The 14,525-nt window shown below is 37.5% G+C and overlaps 1 long non-coding RNA gene across 1 annotated transcript; it reads right to left on the minus strand.

Annotated features, from left to right (window-relative positions):
- Positions 1-4,074: 4,074 nt before the first annotated feature.
- LOC310900381 lies at positions 4,075-13,621 on the minus strand. Its single transcript, XR_014585099.1, has 3 exons — positions 12,573-13,621; positions 5,609-5,931; positions 4,075-5,413 (listed from the first exon to the last, which is right to left on the minus strand). It is a non-coding gene; the product is annotated as an uncharacterized lncRNA (long non-coding RNA).
- Positions 13,622-14,525: the final 904 nt, after the last annotated feature.

Raw genomic sequence — 14,525 nt, forward strand, 5'->3', positions numbered from 1 at the left:
GGTTGGTCACAGGACAGTTCCATTGCTGGCTGTTTTTGAGATTCTGGGGTAATGGTTCACTGTTGACTAAAATGGAGGAGTGAGACCTACAGAATGACTAACACTTGGTGTTTTGCTTGGAAATCTGCCAAGTAAGCATTCAAGAACAGGCCAGACCTCATCCTGATTAGCTCCTCTGAGGTGGCACTTTAGTGATGCCACAGGCAAAACCAATACCTTTGCCAGCTGCAGCTTGAACACGGACTGCCAGGTAAGACTTCCAGTGCTGAAAACAAAGAGCTTTATTGCTTGACCCAAAGTAAACTCTTTGTGATAGTGGGTCTGTCAGACTGCAGCCAGTCATTAGAAAACAATCTAGTTGTACACAGACAGGGTAATCATTCTGGACTGGGTTTCAAACAGGTCTAAGGAAGTGAGTCATTCAGTCCCCTTGAAAGTGAATGGAAGCTGGAGACCTGTTTCCTGAGAAACATTTGAAATCCTAGCTTACGTTACAGTATGGCTATTATCCAACCTTAACTTTGGACACGGAAAGCGTTTTCTTTCTCTTTTTTTTTCTTTCTTTCCTATTTATGCCAAATTAAAAGTATGGGGTCCTAAAGTGTATTTACACCGAAGCAACTTTCCACTGACTTAGCCATATAAAGCAGCCTTGTAGTATGTATAAATATGATTTATACTTAAAGACTCCTTTCCACCACCTGAGTGGTTTGAACCAATCTTTGTGAAAATGAGATTCAGCTATACAATTTCCAGAAAGCAGCCAGTTTGTGTTGCACAGACCTGCTGCTAAAGAAGCAGAAACCTCTTCTCCAGACACCAGAATTGCCCCAGTACGCAAAATGAATAGTCCAGTCTCTCTACACTTTTTGTCCTCTATTCTACCTGAGAACATTACTTCACTGTCCAGAAAAACTTTTTCAGTCTTGAAGAGAGTTCTTTTTATTCTGATGAATGGAAAGAAATAGACAGAAAAGAGATAGAAGGGACTAGAAAAGGTACTTGGTTAATCTTTCTCAAAAAGTGATAAAAAATAAAGGAAAGCATAACTCATATAACAGTTAACCTAATTTTCTTAAAACAGAATTAAAAAATGGTGGTAGACCTCTTTAGGAAAATATTCTCAATTCCCATATAATAATTCCTTTAGGAACACAGAGTGTTTTAGGAAGCATAATAGATCCAAGTTGGGTATTCCTCTTCTGAAGGAATGCCATCTGGAGTAAAGGAAAAAAACTCAGGTTTTAGTTTTGTTTTTAATGGGAAATTACTTTATGTTATGACTCATCAGAACAAGTTAATTTTTTCTATTATCATGCTTCACCTTTAAGCAATAATTTTATTTTAAAGCCCATAACAATACATCTGGGTTGCATTCTGGAAATGAAGCTGATCTGAAACTATAACTTGAGGCATTTGGACAACAACAACAAAAAACCCTTTCCCTTGTATTTGAAAGCAATGAACTTCTATGCGCTGTCTTGGCCTGTGGTAGTATTATAGAATGCCTACAAGCCATTTCAATAACATTATCTAATTAATTTTCCTGAAATTTCCAAGATATAGGTAGGAGGTTACTTACTCAACCTCTTTTGCAATTGAATGGTAATTAGAAACAGCTTAAACAACTTTCCCAAAAGGTTGCAAAGCATCATTTACAGAGGCATACTTTAAAAAATATATATATATTTCTTTTCCTCAGGTTCTAATATAATCACAGATTTTTCTTGTTTCTCTTACAATTATGAAGCAATGTGCCCTTTCAATTGACCTTCTTTCATGAATAAAAATAAATTCTGCAACCCCCTTATGTCTCTGCATCATGCAGCTCTTGAAAGTTCTGAGAATATCACTGTATCTCCCCATTTTTGAAAAGATAGCCTGTCATGAGCATGTTTGACTGTTGCCAGTAACCCAGGTACTCAGTGCATCACCTCACTGCCTTCTGGACACACATATAAAAGAGTGTGACTCTATATTTCCTTTTCCAATTACTCACAAACTAATTTAAACTGTTTTGCAAGCACTTTTTTATTATTATTTTCCCAAATGACAAGTGTATTAGCTAAGACTGTCAGACTGGCTGCCAGCTCCCCAAAGCAAGCCCAGCATGCTGTGACCTCATGCATGCAGCACGCAGGATTGACTATGAGCAGGGGGCTCCTAGGAAATAGATGTGAAGCCTGGGCCCTGTCTCAGCTGCCTTTGGTAAGCATGTTTTATGATAAACTTTATCTCATTAGGAGAGAGAAGGGGGAAATCTTGGTCAAAGTCCAACTCTAGAGCTTATGTTGAGGCTGAACTTTTCTGCTCTCCAAGTCTGCCATATCAAATTAGGGAGAATAAAGCCGGCTGCTTGCCTGATTATTTATAACATCACAGGAAACTTGGAATGACTTATTAAGGATGGAAATAGTTCTCTTTCCTCAGAAATGGATCTTTCTTTGCCAAGATACACAGTGACTGACTGTGTGTAAGAGTGGTGCACAAATACCTTCCACATCGAAGGTTATTAAAATATACCTGGCCTCGTTTATCAGTACTTCCATGGTATGCACGCACCCACACTGTGATACCTAAAAAGAGCTACAGGGAGTCCTGCTCAATGTTCTGAGGGTCAGGAATAGATTTGAAAATGGAAAAACAAAAATAAAATGAAAACACAAATCAGCATGCTTGTTGTATCTTTGACAGAGTCAATGAGCCTTTAGCATGGACCTTGGCAAACATTTCAGTCCAAGTTAATACCCATTGACCACATAGGTTTTTCATTAAAAATAAATCTGTTAAGTCTTTCCCCTTGAATATTACAAGAATAGAACTTGGAAAAGCAGGCCAGCTTCAGGATGCAGAAAGTGTAATCTGATGGCCACAGCAGGAAAGTTCATGTTGGATTTCTTTTCTAACTCATTCAGTAACCATAGGGCTATTTATACTACCTCTCTGTGCCTCTGTTTCAACACTCTGAAAATAAAGCTAACAAAACTGAAAGAATGTTGCTATGAATGAATCTTTTGCAAGGCTTTTGGTTCAGAGAACGTGAATATCTCATTTCTGGACAGGATTTTAAATAGGAAAATAGCACATAGTATTCGAAAGGGAGGTGTGCAGCATGAGTGAGGTGGACTAGAACCTGTGAGCTCATGGCCCAGTAATTCCAGCTGCAGTAATTATCTGTCAGATAATTACAGGGAAAATCTGTGAGATAAAGATAAAAGATATAATATAAATTTCATCGATGAAATGAAATACATTCACCCCTTTCCAAAAATTTCTCACTATATTGTCACTGTTTGCATTTCAAAAAGAGTATTCCAAAGGACACAGATCTGGACCTCTGCACAACTTTGGCCACCTGTTAGACTGCAATATAAATTGCAATTTAATTGCAAGCCTATAGGGTTGTAAGGAAGTGAGATAAAGCAGATACTGACTAGAATACTGGGAAAATATATTAACTAAGGATTTATTTATTTATTGTGTGTGTGTGTGTGTGTTACATGTAACTTACCTTTTCTGAACTGTCTGTAAAAATAAAATGAGTATTGTTGGCTTGTCTTATCACTGCATCCCTTGCTTCATTTGCAGGTGGCTTTGTGAAACAGAAATATTTCTCAGAGATGTCAAGGTCATTGTAATCTTCGTGAATAAAATGAACAAAACTAGGTCTTTGTGTTGCTTTGATTCTCCTGTTCCTGCTGAAGGCAGTACGGGCAGGGGAGGTTCACAGAACATAGAGTAGAAGAGGACTGATCCTCTATTTTTACGTTTCCTTAGTTAAATGGATATTTTTCTGGGGCTACACAAACTGCTCATGGATACAGTTCCTCAAAATTAGATGCAAGTCTCAGGAATGGAATTAATGGTGCAGCGTGGGACATCTAAACTTTCTAGTGCAGCCCCCAAACATGATTCATATCAGCCAATATGTTGGGATTGTGGTTGTCTAAGCTACAGACCAGAAAATGGCAAAGAGAGAGAAGCTTTAAATTTTGTCTTTCTCCTGAATTTAGGCACTTATCCACAGTCCAAATTAGGTTCTGTGGAACTAAGATTTGCAACCAAAATGCTTTGCCTGCACTTCTCTGCCTAAGCCATCTAAGTGTCAGCAAAGACAACTGTCTCCTGCTTCACTTTCAGAAGATAGCCAGCGAGAAGGGGGAGGAGGAGGAGGAGGTGATATTGCTAAACACATTTTGCATAACAGTCTTGTTATGAAAGTACTTGCCGCCTTCTCCTGACCTATTTTCGAATGAAGTGTCTGTGGGAGCTATGCAATGTACAGAAGTTGATGCTGTCATTATGCATGAAGTAAGCACAGAGCACAGGGCCAATGGGTGGACTTAGCACAAGGACACGTTGTTTTGCGTCGCAGATGGACTGGGTGGGGAGGATGGGAGTTTAGATATTCCATTCAGCTGAGAGGGTGACATATTTGGATGTGTGCAGTGACACATGCAGTTAAGAAACTTAGATGCTTAAGGACTCTCAGATATGTGAGTGAGCAAATGGAGTATTTTAGATCACCCATCTGGATTTCAGTGTTTAAATTGCACTCTAATTGTATGGTAGATGCCTAAGTGCTGTTTTGGATCTCACCTTTGATTGTTATGCACATTACTTCTGCATAAGAGTTTCTGGTGATTTTATTTTTTTGAGCTTCTAAGTAATGTTCAGGTGTAACAGAGAAGTAATAAAAAGTCTGACTGGAGAAAATTATTTTTACTCTGCATTCTGGAAGCCGATAAAACATTTTAAATGAAAATAGATTTTACCCAAAATAACACTTGTACCTCTTATTTTAAGTTGTTTCTTGTTTCTTTTATCTTTTTTTTTTTTTTATATATTTTCAGGTGCTGTACATCATTTGTCTAGCGGGTGTCACTGTCTAAGCAGGTAAACAGTAGAGTTATATTGTCCTGAGATTTATCACAGAAGCATAGTGACAAGAATCATAGAATCATAGAATATCCCGAGTTGGAAGGGACCCATAAGGATCATCGAGTCCAACTCCTGGCACTGCACAGGTCTACCCAAAAGTTTAGACCATGTGACTAAGTGCACAGTCCAATCACTTCTTAAATTCAGACAGGCTTGGTGCAGTGACTACTTCACTGGGGAGCCTGTTCCAGTGTGCAACCAACCTCTCAGTGAAGAACCTCTTCCTGATGTCCAGCCTAAACTTCCCCTGCCTCAGCTTAACACCATTCCCGCGGGTCCTGTCACTGGTGTTTACGGAGAATAGGTCCCCTGCCCCTCCACTCCCCCTCGCGAGGAAGTTGTAGACTGCGATGAGACCTCCCCTCAGCCTCCTCTTCTCCAGGCTGAACAGGCCCAGTGACCTCAGCCGCTCCTCATATGTCTTCCCCTCTAGGCCCTTCACCATCTTCGTCACCCTCCTCTGGAAGGAAGCCTGTAGGAGATAAAATAGTGTCTGGAAAACGTAGAAACATTTCTGTCTTTCCCCATGGGTTAAGAACTGTATCACATAAGCCAGAAACTCTTTATGAATCTCTTTATGACTTTTAAAAAGGCTATAAGCACAAAGGGTAAATCCATCAGGGTTAACAAGATGGATACCTGGGTAGTAAAAATGAGGCAGACATACCTGTAAATCTCTTCCCCAGGAAAAGAATGAGTAATTCTCTTCACTGCCAGGTTTCCTTAGTGTAATTGCTGTAATTGAATGAAGATAAACATCTTCATTCAACATATAGACTCAGTCTATTTTTTAATTTCTATTTTCTGATTTTCCTCTGTCTGATGTTGAAGTCTAAGATGAAGCAATGCAATGTCATTAAATGCAATTTGAGTTCCTTGAATTCTTTGTCACGTGGAATTTTCATGTGTTAGATCTCAAAGATCTCATTCTTCTCAGGTGATCCCTTGGCTCAGGGTTGGTGGTGTCCAGCAGACAGAATACAGCAGATGCTGAGACAATAAGGTGAGAATATGTTATTGCAAGCAATTGAGTTATCCTAGTTTAATGAGTCACATAACAAGTAGTAATCACTTGTGATTTTCTGTCTCCATCATAAGGGAGCTGAATACTAAGTACTCATAGGCATGAGGATTATAAAAGGCAGTGAACTAGCAGCTCTGTCCTCCTTGTTGCTTTTATTTATTTATTTATTTTATTTTTTATTTTTAAGAAGAAGACATGACACATCATAAGCAAGAGGATCAACCTTGACCTTTTTTAAGGTGTGGCTGTAGTGATCAAATTTGTGGATAATGAGCAATAATCAATTAATCTACAGAAACAGGTGGGGGAGATGGATTGCTTCTGGATTTATTTATACTTCCTCAAAATTGAAATGAAGACTAGTACAATTTCCTGGAGTTTTTAAGACAGTCTTTAACTGTTAAGAAATTATATAGTGATTTATATGCATGTGCATAAATACATATTCATATTTACTTTTAGTTTTGCATTTTTGAATTCCAGCTGGCCTTAATTTTACTATATCTTTTCCAAACAGAAGAAGTTTCAGAAAATTTTCCGAAAAGTCTGTTCTCACTGCCTTTTCTGAGCAAATCCCCCATTATTCTTTGAGGTACTACTTGGGTTAAAGGGACATTTCCCTTAGCGCACTTCTCTTTCTGCATAGATTATCAGCAGTCTTAATACTGACTCTTGATTACAGATCTTTTTAGATAACCAGAGATTAGAAAAGCACCAGATTGAACTTATTTTTATTTTTCTTATTTTCTGTATAATCCATTTCTGTAGCCTGAAACTAATAAGTCAGTAGCTACACTGATAAAATATGAAGGAAACAGTATAAAGCTTGATGTTAATCAATACAGTGACACTTCTAAGAAGATTCTATCTATACTCTTGTACTCATATGTCTTGAAAAAATATAGAGATTATCTTCTATCCACAAAACGCTCACTGTCAATAAAATATATGTTTTTAAAATAATATATTTAATCACTGCCATTGCATTGCTTTCCAAATTTTTCCACCTTCTGTTGCAGTCATCACTCTTTGGCTACTTCTAGAGACAGCCAAAGTGAAGATAAAAAAGAAGAGCTGGAGATCTGTTGATGCTGTATGATGACACATTTACGCCTTTATAAGTGTCAAAGAACTTCTTTCTTATTGTCACATTTTTCTTAATAAAGGCAGTGGCTTTGTTGGGAACTATGTGCATGCTTATACCAGGGCTAAATTTGTTTCTAATTATCTGGCACAATTGCCACAGCACAGCGTGCTGCATATGCCAGCACTAGGGGTTTTGTGAGATTGGGAGTTTGTGAGAAGAGACACATTCTGGATTTAGAATGTGAAAAGCAGATGAGGAGTTCACCATCAGGCAGGGGTGTGAAAACTTTACTTACAAGTTGTTTTTCCCCACTGTGTCCTCCCTGCAGCTGATGGAATAATCATGTTGTAATGGTTTGCTTACAGGCAATTAGGCACCTAGAGTTACTCCACAGGGTGTAGATTTTACTTGAGTGGCTTATTCATAAATGAAAAGAATAAATTCATATTTTGATCTAATGTTCTCTGTTCATAAACATCAGCACATTATTTATTTCAAATCTTGTCACTCTCATATGGAAAGTCTTTGTTCTCTTGGAACTGGTACAAGAAATACTGAATTGGTATTATGAATCTTGAAGCTGGTATTGCACTGTATGCTTTTGAAGGGATGTCCCCACTGGAGGTACTTTTAAAGAGATCAATGCTTCTGACCATTTGTGGAAAAAGAAACTCAAATACCCTGTTACAGTTTTTTTTTTCACGTGTACAAAGAATCAACAATTTATTCAAAAATAAGGAATGACAATCAGTGTCCCTACTTTCCTTGAGCAGCTGAACTGAATTTATTTAGTCAGATGTAGTGAGAAAGCAGATACATGACTTACTGGAAACAGAATGTTAACTGTTTTCTGGTTTATGTACACATAGATACATATGTGTGTGTATATACAAAATGATAGCAGTATAAAGATAAAGAACAGGTAAAATATTAAAATATGAAATGACAAAGAGTCACAAAGAAAATCTGGAAATCACAAATTACTTAACTCCTTAAGTTCCTCCTGCTTTTTTATTTTATTTTTTTAAATATAATTTTCTCCTGAGCCTCTAAGAAGATTCTTCACATAACAAGCATTAATCCTGCCACATCCCCTCCCATCAATCTATACGTTCCAGTCATTGTACTCTCTTATCAACACTTTTTCCTCTTCTCCCCACCCCCCTGTCCCTCCCCTCCTTTCTCTCACCCTTAAAGTCACTGTGGACTTTAAGTGGCACATGGGAGGGATTAAGTTTAAGTGGCCAGCAGACAGACAGCAGGAAAAGGCTGTATATACAAATGTGTCCCAGGTGTCCTGACATGTCCTTGCCCTGCAAATGGTCACACTTGCTGTTGACAGGATGACGAACGTCAGCCCAGAATCCGTGCCCATAATAAGACAATGATGTCACTGACTCAGTCCCTTTGCAGACTGTTCTGGAAGAGTGAACACAGCTATGATGCTAATGCAAATAACTGTAAAAAGCATTTCATTTTGTTGGAAGATCTTTTCATGTAAGAGAGATATTATTTGTTCTCCTCGCTTTTTCAATATTTAATATATTCTTTCTAAATGGTGCCATTCACTTCTCTAGCACCATGTAAATAAGCCTGTATAAATACAAAGCATCTGTTAATAGTCATTGGGAGATCTATTTAAGGAGTAATAAGCATCTCCAGGTCATAAAAGATTAAATGTCTGGCCAGAAAACTTTGGATGTTGACATTCTATGTCTATTGTTATTACACCTACATTTGTCAGGTTTCATAAAACACTGCCAGTCACTGTACACTCACCCTGCAGTCAGCTCTCCCTCCAAGGATAAGTGAGATTTTATAGCATCCAGTGTACAGCAAGGAATACTTATGAGAACTTTGATAGATATATGTAAATATATATATACTTATATATTTTTATGTAAATATTCATATTTATACACACACTATATAAATAGTATAGTTATTCCTGGAGAAAGGAACATGACAGCATGAAAGGAGTGATATAGCAAATATGCTTCCTAGACTAGATTTTACTTTGGGATACATTATTTAATGGTGTTTGTTTGTTTGTTTGTTTGTTTGTTTCCCAGACAAGAATTTATCTAGAGATATTTATATAGAGATATTCAGGTTGGAAATTAAGAGAAATTTCTTTTCAGCAAGAGTAGTCAGGCATTGGAATGGGTTGCCCAGGGAGGTGGTGGAGTCACCGTCCCTGGGGATGTTTAAGGAAAGGTTGGACATGGTGCTTAGAGACATGGTTTAGTGGGTGACATTGGTGGTAGAGGGATGGTTGAACTAGATGATCTTGGAGGTCTTTTCCAACCTTAATGATTCTATGATTGCTCTTAATTAGCTTGAACATTATTTCATAAAGTTTTTTGTTTGTTTGTTTGTTTGTTGACGGATAGCCATTTATTAACTTATGGATTCTGCAGCTGTAGAGTTCAGAAGGAGACAAGGAGTAGAAAAGGCTAATAGAGCCATACTCCAGTTCAGAAGGAGTGAGCTGGATGTAAGAATTAACATGTGCTACACATTATTAATGGCCTCCAGGGTGCTTTTGTCTGAGTAAGCTCAAAGAAGGAGCTGCATTTCATAGCAACTGTGGAGGGTATATTGCACATAACTTTAATGCACACCTATGATATAATAGCTTTGACTGAATCCCTATGCTATGGCTGCCTGGAATAGAGGGTTTTCATTTCCACAGACTTTGCTGACAAGAGTAGTCTCATTTTCCTTACAAACATACTTTAAAGCTTTGATTCCTAAGACAGGTCAGTGCTCCTCTGGTCCATGCAGAGTGTTGCTAGTCTATTGGCCACCTGATTCAGACCAGCCTAGGTAAAGATGGAACTGCTATGGCACTTTAAGCCTTTTCCAGGGAAAGGCTTATTATGTGTACTGGTAGCTTAGGAGTGCCATTTCAGTAAGTACAGATGTAGCTGGAGCCTGGAAGAGCAAACAGTACCAGCAGGTAGAGGGAGTTGTATGGAAAAATGAAGTAGTTCACTAATCTGCAGAAAAGCAGCATGTAGAGAGATTGCCTGGACACAGCTCTGAGCATAGTCACTTAAAGCTCAGTGTCTCTCAACTGTCAGAGTGATGGGTTTAGAGCTGCTGTATATGAACAGCTTACATCTTGAAGGTCACTGTCTTCTTAAGGGCAAAGAAGACAGCAGAACATGCTGGAAACATTTTTTTCCCCCACAATAAGTCAAACAACCAAAACAAAACAAAACAAACAAGAACAAGAAAACAAACAACAAAAACAAACAACCACCAAACCAAAAAAACAAGCTGTCTTTCTGACAGTGCATACTCTTTAAATTTGTAGCCCATTGAGTTTTAATATGTAACAACCTTCTACAACTAATGTTGTAGACAGCTTCATACATCTGTACTTGAAGAGGACTTACAATCTCAGCAACGTTCTGAGCAACCCATTCCAGCTTGCACAATCCACAAGAACAGAACTAGCTGCAGTAAAAGGCTAAAAGGCAGTCCTTCTGGCATGTTTGAAATTATCTGCCAGAATTATTTTAGTGTTTAAAGCAGAGGTTATGATCAAATTTCTATCTGTTTTGATAAAAAGTTTCCATTTTTTATATATTTTACCCACTTTTATAAAGCATCAATAGAATCAAGTTGCTGTGGTCAAAATCCAAAATATTTTAGATGAAAACAACCATACAAGCTAAAATTTCTTGAATGAGAGGAAGGAATGAGGTTTACCAAAGGTTATTTATTTATTTATTTATATTTTATTGTTCTATATTTTACTGAACTGGAAAACACACGTGGAAAGCACTGCTTAGACCACCTCTGTCTCTCAGAGGCATTCTATATTGCCTTCCACTGAAGAAATCATAAGACAACAGACTGCCAATCTTAATGGATGACTCTGAATCCAAACTTTTTTCACAGAGAAGGAGCTGGACAACTGTGTATTTTAGATCCAGATTCACTTATTCCATCTTTCCTTAAACTATTTTCCAGTCTATTGTGTTCTGATATAGGAAATCATAACAGATATCCTTTCTGGACAAAAGTCCAAGCAGAACCAGGCTGGCTGACATAATTCACATGTTTCCAATGTACACCAAGCCTTTTACACACCAGTTTCATCAACAGTTTGGCATGCATTCAGTGGTGGCATCATTTCAAGGGATAGAGAGTCATCGGAAAGTTTTTATGCTCTATTCTCTCTCCTGAAATGGCTTTGCTTAAGGGATCAGTGCACAGGCTTCCTGGAATTTCCTTTGTTTGTGAAGAGCTGTGTTGCAGATACTGAACAGATCAGACCTCACCAAGACACCGATAACTTTAGTGTTACCATGACATTACATTTTATAATTAATAACATAGCCCACCCATTGTATTTGACTGCTGTGGCCGGGCTATGAGCAGTAGCTATTCTTAGGCTAAATACAGTGGATGATCAGCATGGACTACTACCAGTCAAAGCTTTTTGGCATCTTAGTTAGCAGCAGCAGGTACTTCTGAAACTGGGTGGTTGCGGACACATCAGCTGCACTGCAATTGTGGGTGAATTCAGCTTTGTAAATAGTTGAAAGCTGAATTTATCAAGCTGCCTAGGTTGTAATATAGATATACAATATTAATGGCAGCCAGATTATGTGGGACTGATGACTAGAAAGTTGAAAAATCTTTAGAGAAGCCTAATTTACATAGTCAATATGTCATCAGAAAGGCTATAAGACAGCATAACAGGAGATGCTACTGCTGTATCTTCCTTCAAGGTGTTTAGAAATCTGCTTGCACCAGCTAAATCATATTAAGCAATGTAGTGAAAGGAGCCAGGAAACCTTTTTTCTTTTCTTTTTGCTTAATCCCAATCTTGGAGAAAATATCCTTTGGTCTTTGGTCCTTTGCAAAGGGCCAAAATCAATGCAAAATAGCAGTGTGAAAGAAAAAAAAAAAAAAAAAAGGAGACAGGGAGATATACAACACAAAGTATTATATATCTTTGTATACATTAGATGCATACACCTATACATCTAATCACATGATCATTTCATTATTCTTCTGCCAAGGCTCTAGGCTGACATTGAGCTGACTATTTTATTTATTTAAGTGTTTAAACATTTGAGATTATGTTTCAAACTGAGGCTTTGCAATCTTTCTTCAACGTTTTGTCAGCTGGCTTCTCTCAGTGCAGTATCATTGGGACAATAATTATGTCATCCAGCTTTAAAACTGCATAAAAAGAAAAGATAAAAAAGGCGAGACAAACAAAACAAAACAAAAAGGTAAACCCTTCACCTCTTCAAAGATCAGGTATTCATAGAATCATTTCCTGCTCATAACATCATATCCCATGAATAATACCTCAATTGTTTGGAGAGAGTTTGGCCAACATTCCAAACAAAGATAACCTACATTTACTAGCATCCAGCAGGTCAGATGTGAATTGAAGTACCCACTAGAGATATAAGGCCCTAATCTTGCTTTATTCCCCTGGATGATCCACCATTAAAATACTTCAGAATGGTTCTTGTCATCTTAACTTACCTCTTCCTCTCAAGAGCCTGTCATCAGTCCCATGTTTCCAACAAGGTTTCCTCTTGAAAGAGAAAAATGAAAGGAAATACCTGCTTGAAGTTTAAATTCAGTCTGAAAGAGATAACAACAATAATTTTTGTTTTAAGTGTTGCTATTTTAAAGACAAACAGTGTCTTTGCAACATGATTGCTGAATTACACTGACAATGGATCTCTTTAAAACTGTAGAGAAAGCAGAAGGTGAAATGGTGCTATTTTGGCACTGCTAACTGTTCAGTTGTTCATGTGATCTTTCATTGTTCAGCCTAATAAGCAGGGCAGAGCTAAAGTGGTGTAATGCTCTGTGGATCTAAAAATGCATTAACAAAGTGATCATCGCATAAGTGTACACTGCTATTTGGACCACAGGGCAGGACACCAGAGGGAATTTCCACCTTAACATCAGAGTACTGACCTCTTTCTAAAGGACTGCACAAGAGTAGTCTTAGAAAAGACAAACGTGTAAGCTGCTACAGCTGCTATGACATCAGTAACACAAAGGCATTGTTGCTCTAATTCCTGTTTTGGGATTGCACAAGTGACATATGTATTTATCCTGTCATAGGGAGACTGCTGTGGTGTAGTTCATATTCCTATGCTGCTTTAATGCTTATAACATAGTACTCCCTTGATCTCATTTGCTATTTGTGTATGGATATTTACACGGTTTATTTGAATTTACCAGTTACGCAAAAATAAGTATTAACTCTCGCAAAGCAGCAAATCATTTTCAGTGATGTGTTTTTTTTTTTTTTGTTTGCTTGCTTGCTTGTTTTTAAGTAAGAAAAGCCTCAAGGGTTGCATACCTATGTAGGAAATGTAATGCAAAAACTTCAGTATTAATAATTTTTCTTCAATTCTGAGTTAGGAATATTTCTTCAAAACTCTGCTTACATATTTATGTTTTTTTTTCTTTTTTTCATTTTTTCATTTTTTTTTTCAAGTAATCATATGCAGCTCTGTTAGTTTTAGCCTGACTCACTGCTATTTGGCAAAGCAGTGCCGCTTTTAAAATAGACTCCTTCCTGATTCCTGATCAGTAGGATTATATTGTGATGGCTTGGGTCAGCAGGAGGAGCTCTTACATTGAGCTGACAACTGAAGCAGTCAGAAGTTGGCCAGTCATTCCTGTAATAGATGAAGGTGGGGTGGAGTCGGGTGCGGGGAGATGGATGGGAAGTTCTCCAACTTAGTATGTTACCTTTTATAATAATGCTTTGTTAGTTTTAGTCATCCAGAGCATTTGGTGTAGCAGGGTGGCTTTATTTCTGCCATGGTTTTTGATAAGAGTTCATCCCTGAGAAAGGTTCAATCTGGGGACCAGACACAGACATTATCTAGAATATGATAGAAGAAGTGATTACTTGTGACCTAATTTTGTTCTGGATATATATACAGGTGTGTAAATGAAACATGGGGGGAGAAAAATTGATGTAGAACATATATGGCTTAAGGACCACTGTAAAAAAATGTTTCACGGTTAAGGTCATCTGCAAACCAAAAAGTTGTTTTCTGCCAAAAAGTGATACAAGGTTTACTTTGAGATAGTTTCTGCCTTTACAGAAACTTTTTTCTTTTTTTTCTATTTTTTTTTCCATTTTTTATTTTCCAAATTGGATTAATGTTGGATGCAGCAGCTCTATAAAAGAAAAGTTGGACATTTGCACTATGCTTAGACACAAAGCAGAAAAAGTGACAAATCTGTGACTTTCATTACACTTTATGTAAACTTGTCTATAATTTGTTCAGAGAAGACTATGTATAAATATGTGACTAGATCACACACCTTTACACATTGGACTTACTGCTTTAATTTGAGATGCAGAGCTATAGACATAAAAATCTGCTTTTAAATTGTCAACTCTTTTCACTTAAATTTAGATTTCTTTTGGTGTAGTAGTTCATTGGCTGCCTGATTTACATT

Source organism: Anser anser, assembly GCF_964211835.1.
Source record: "Anser anser genome assembly, chromosome: 5".
Classification (NCBI taxonomy): Eukaryota; Metazoa; Chordata; class Aves; order Anseriformes; family Anatidae; genus Anser; species Anser anser.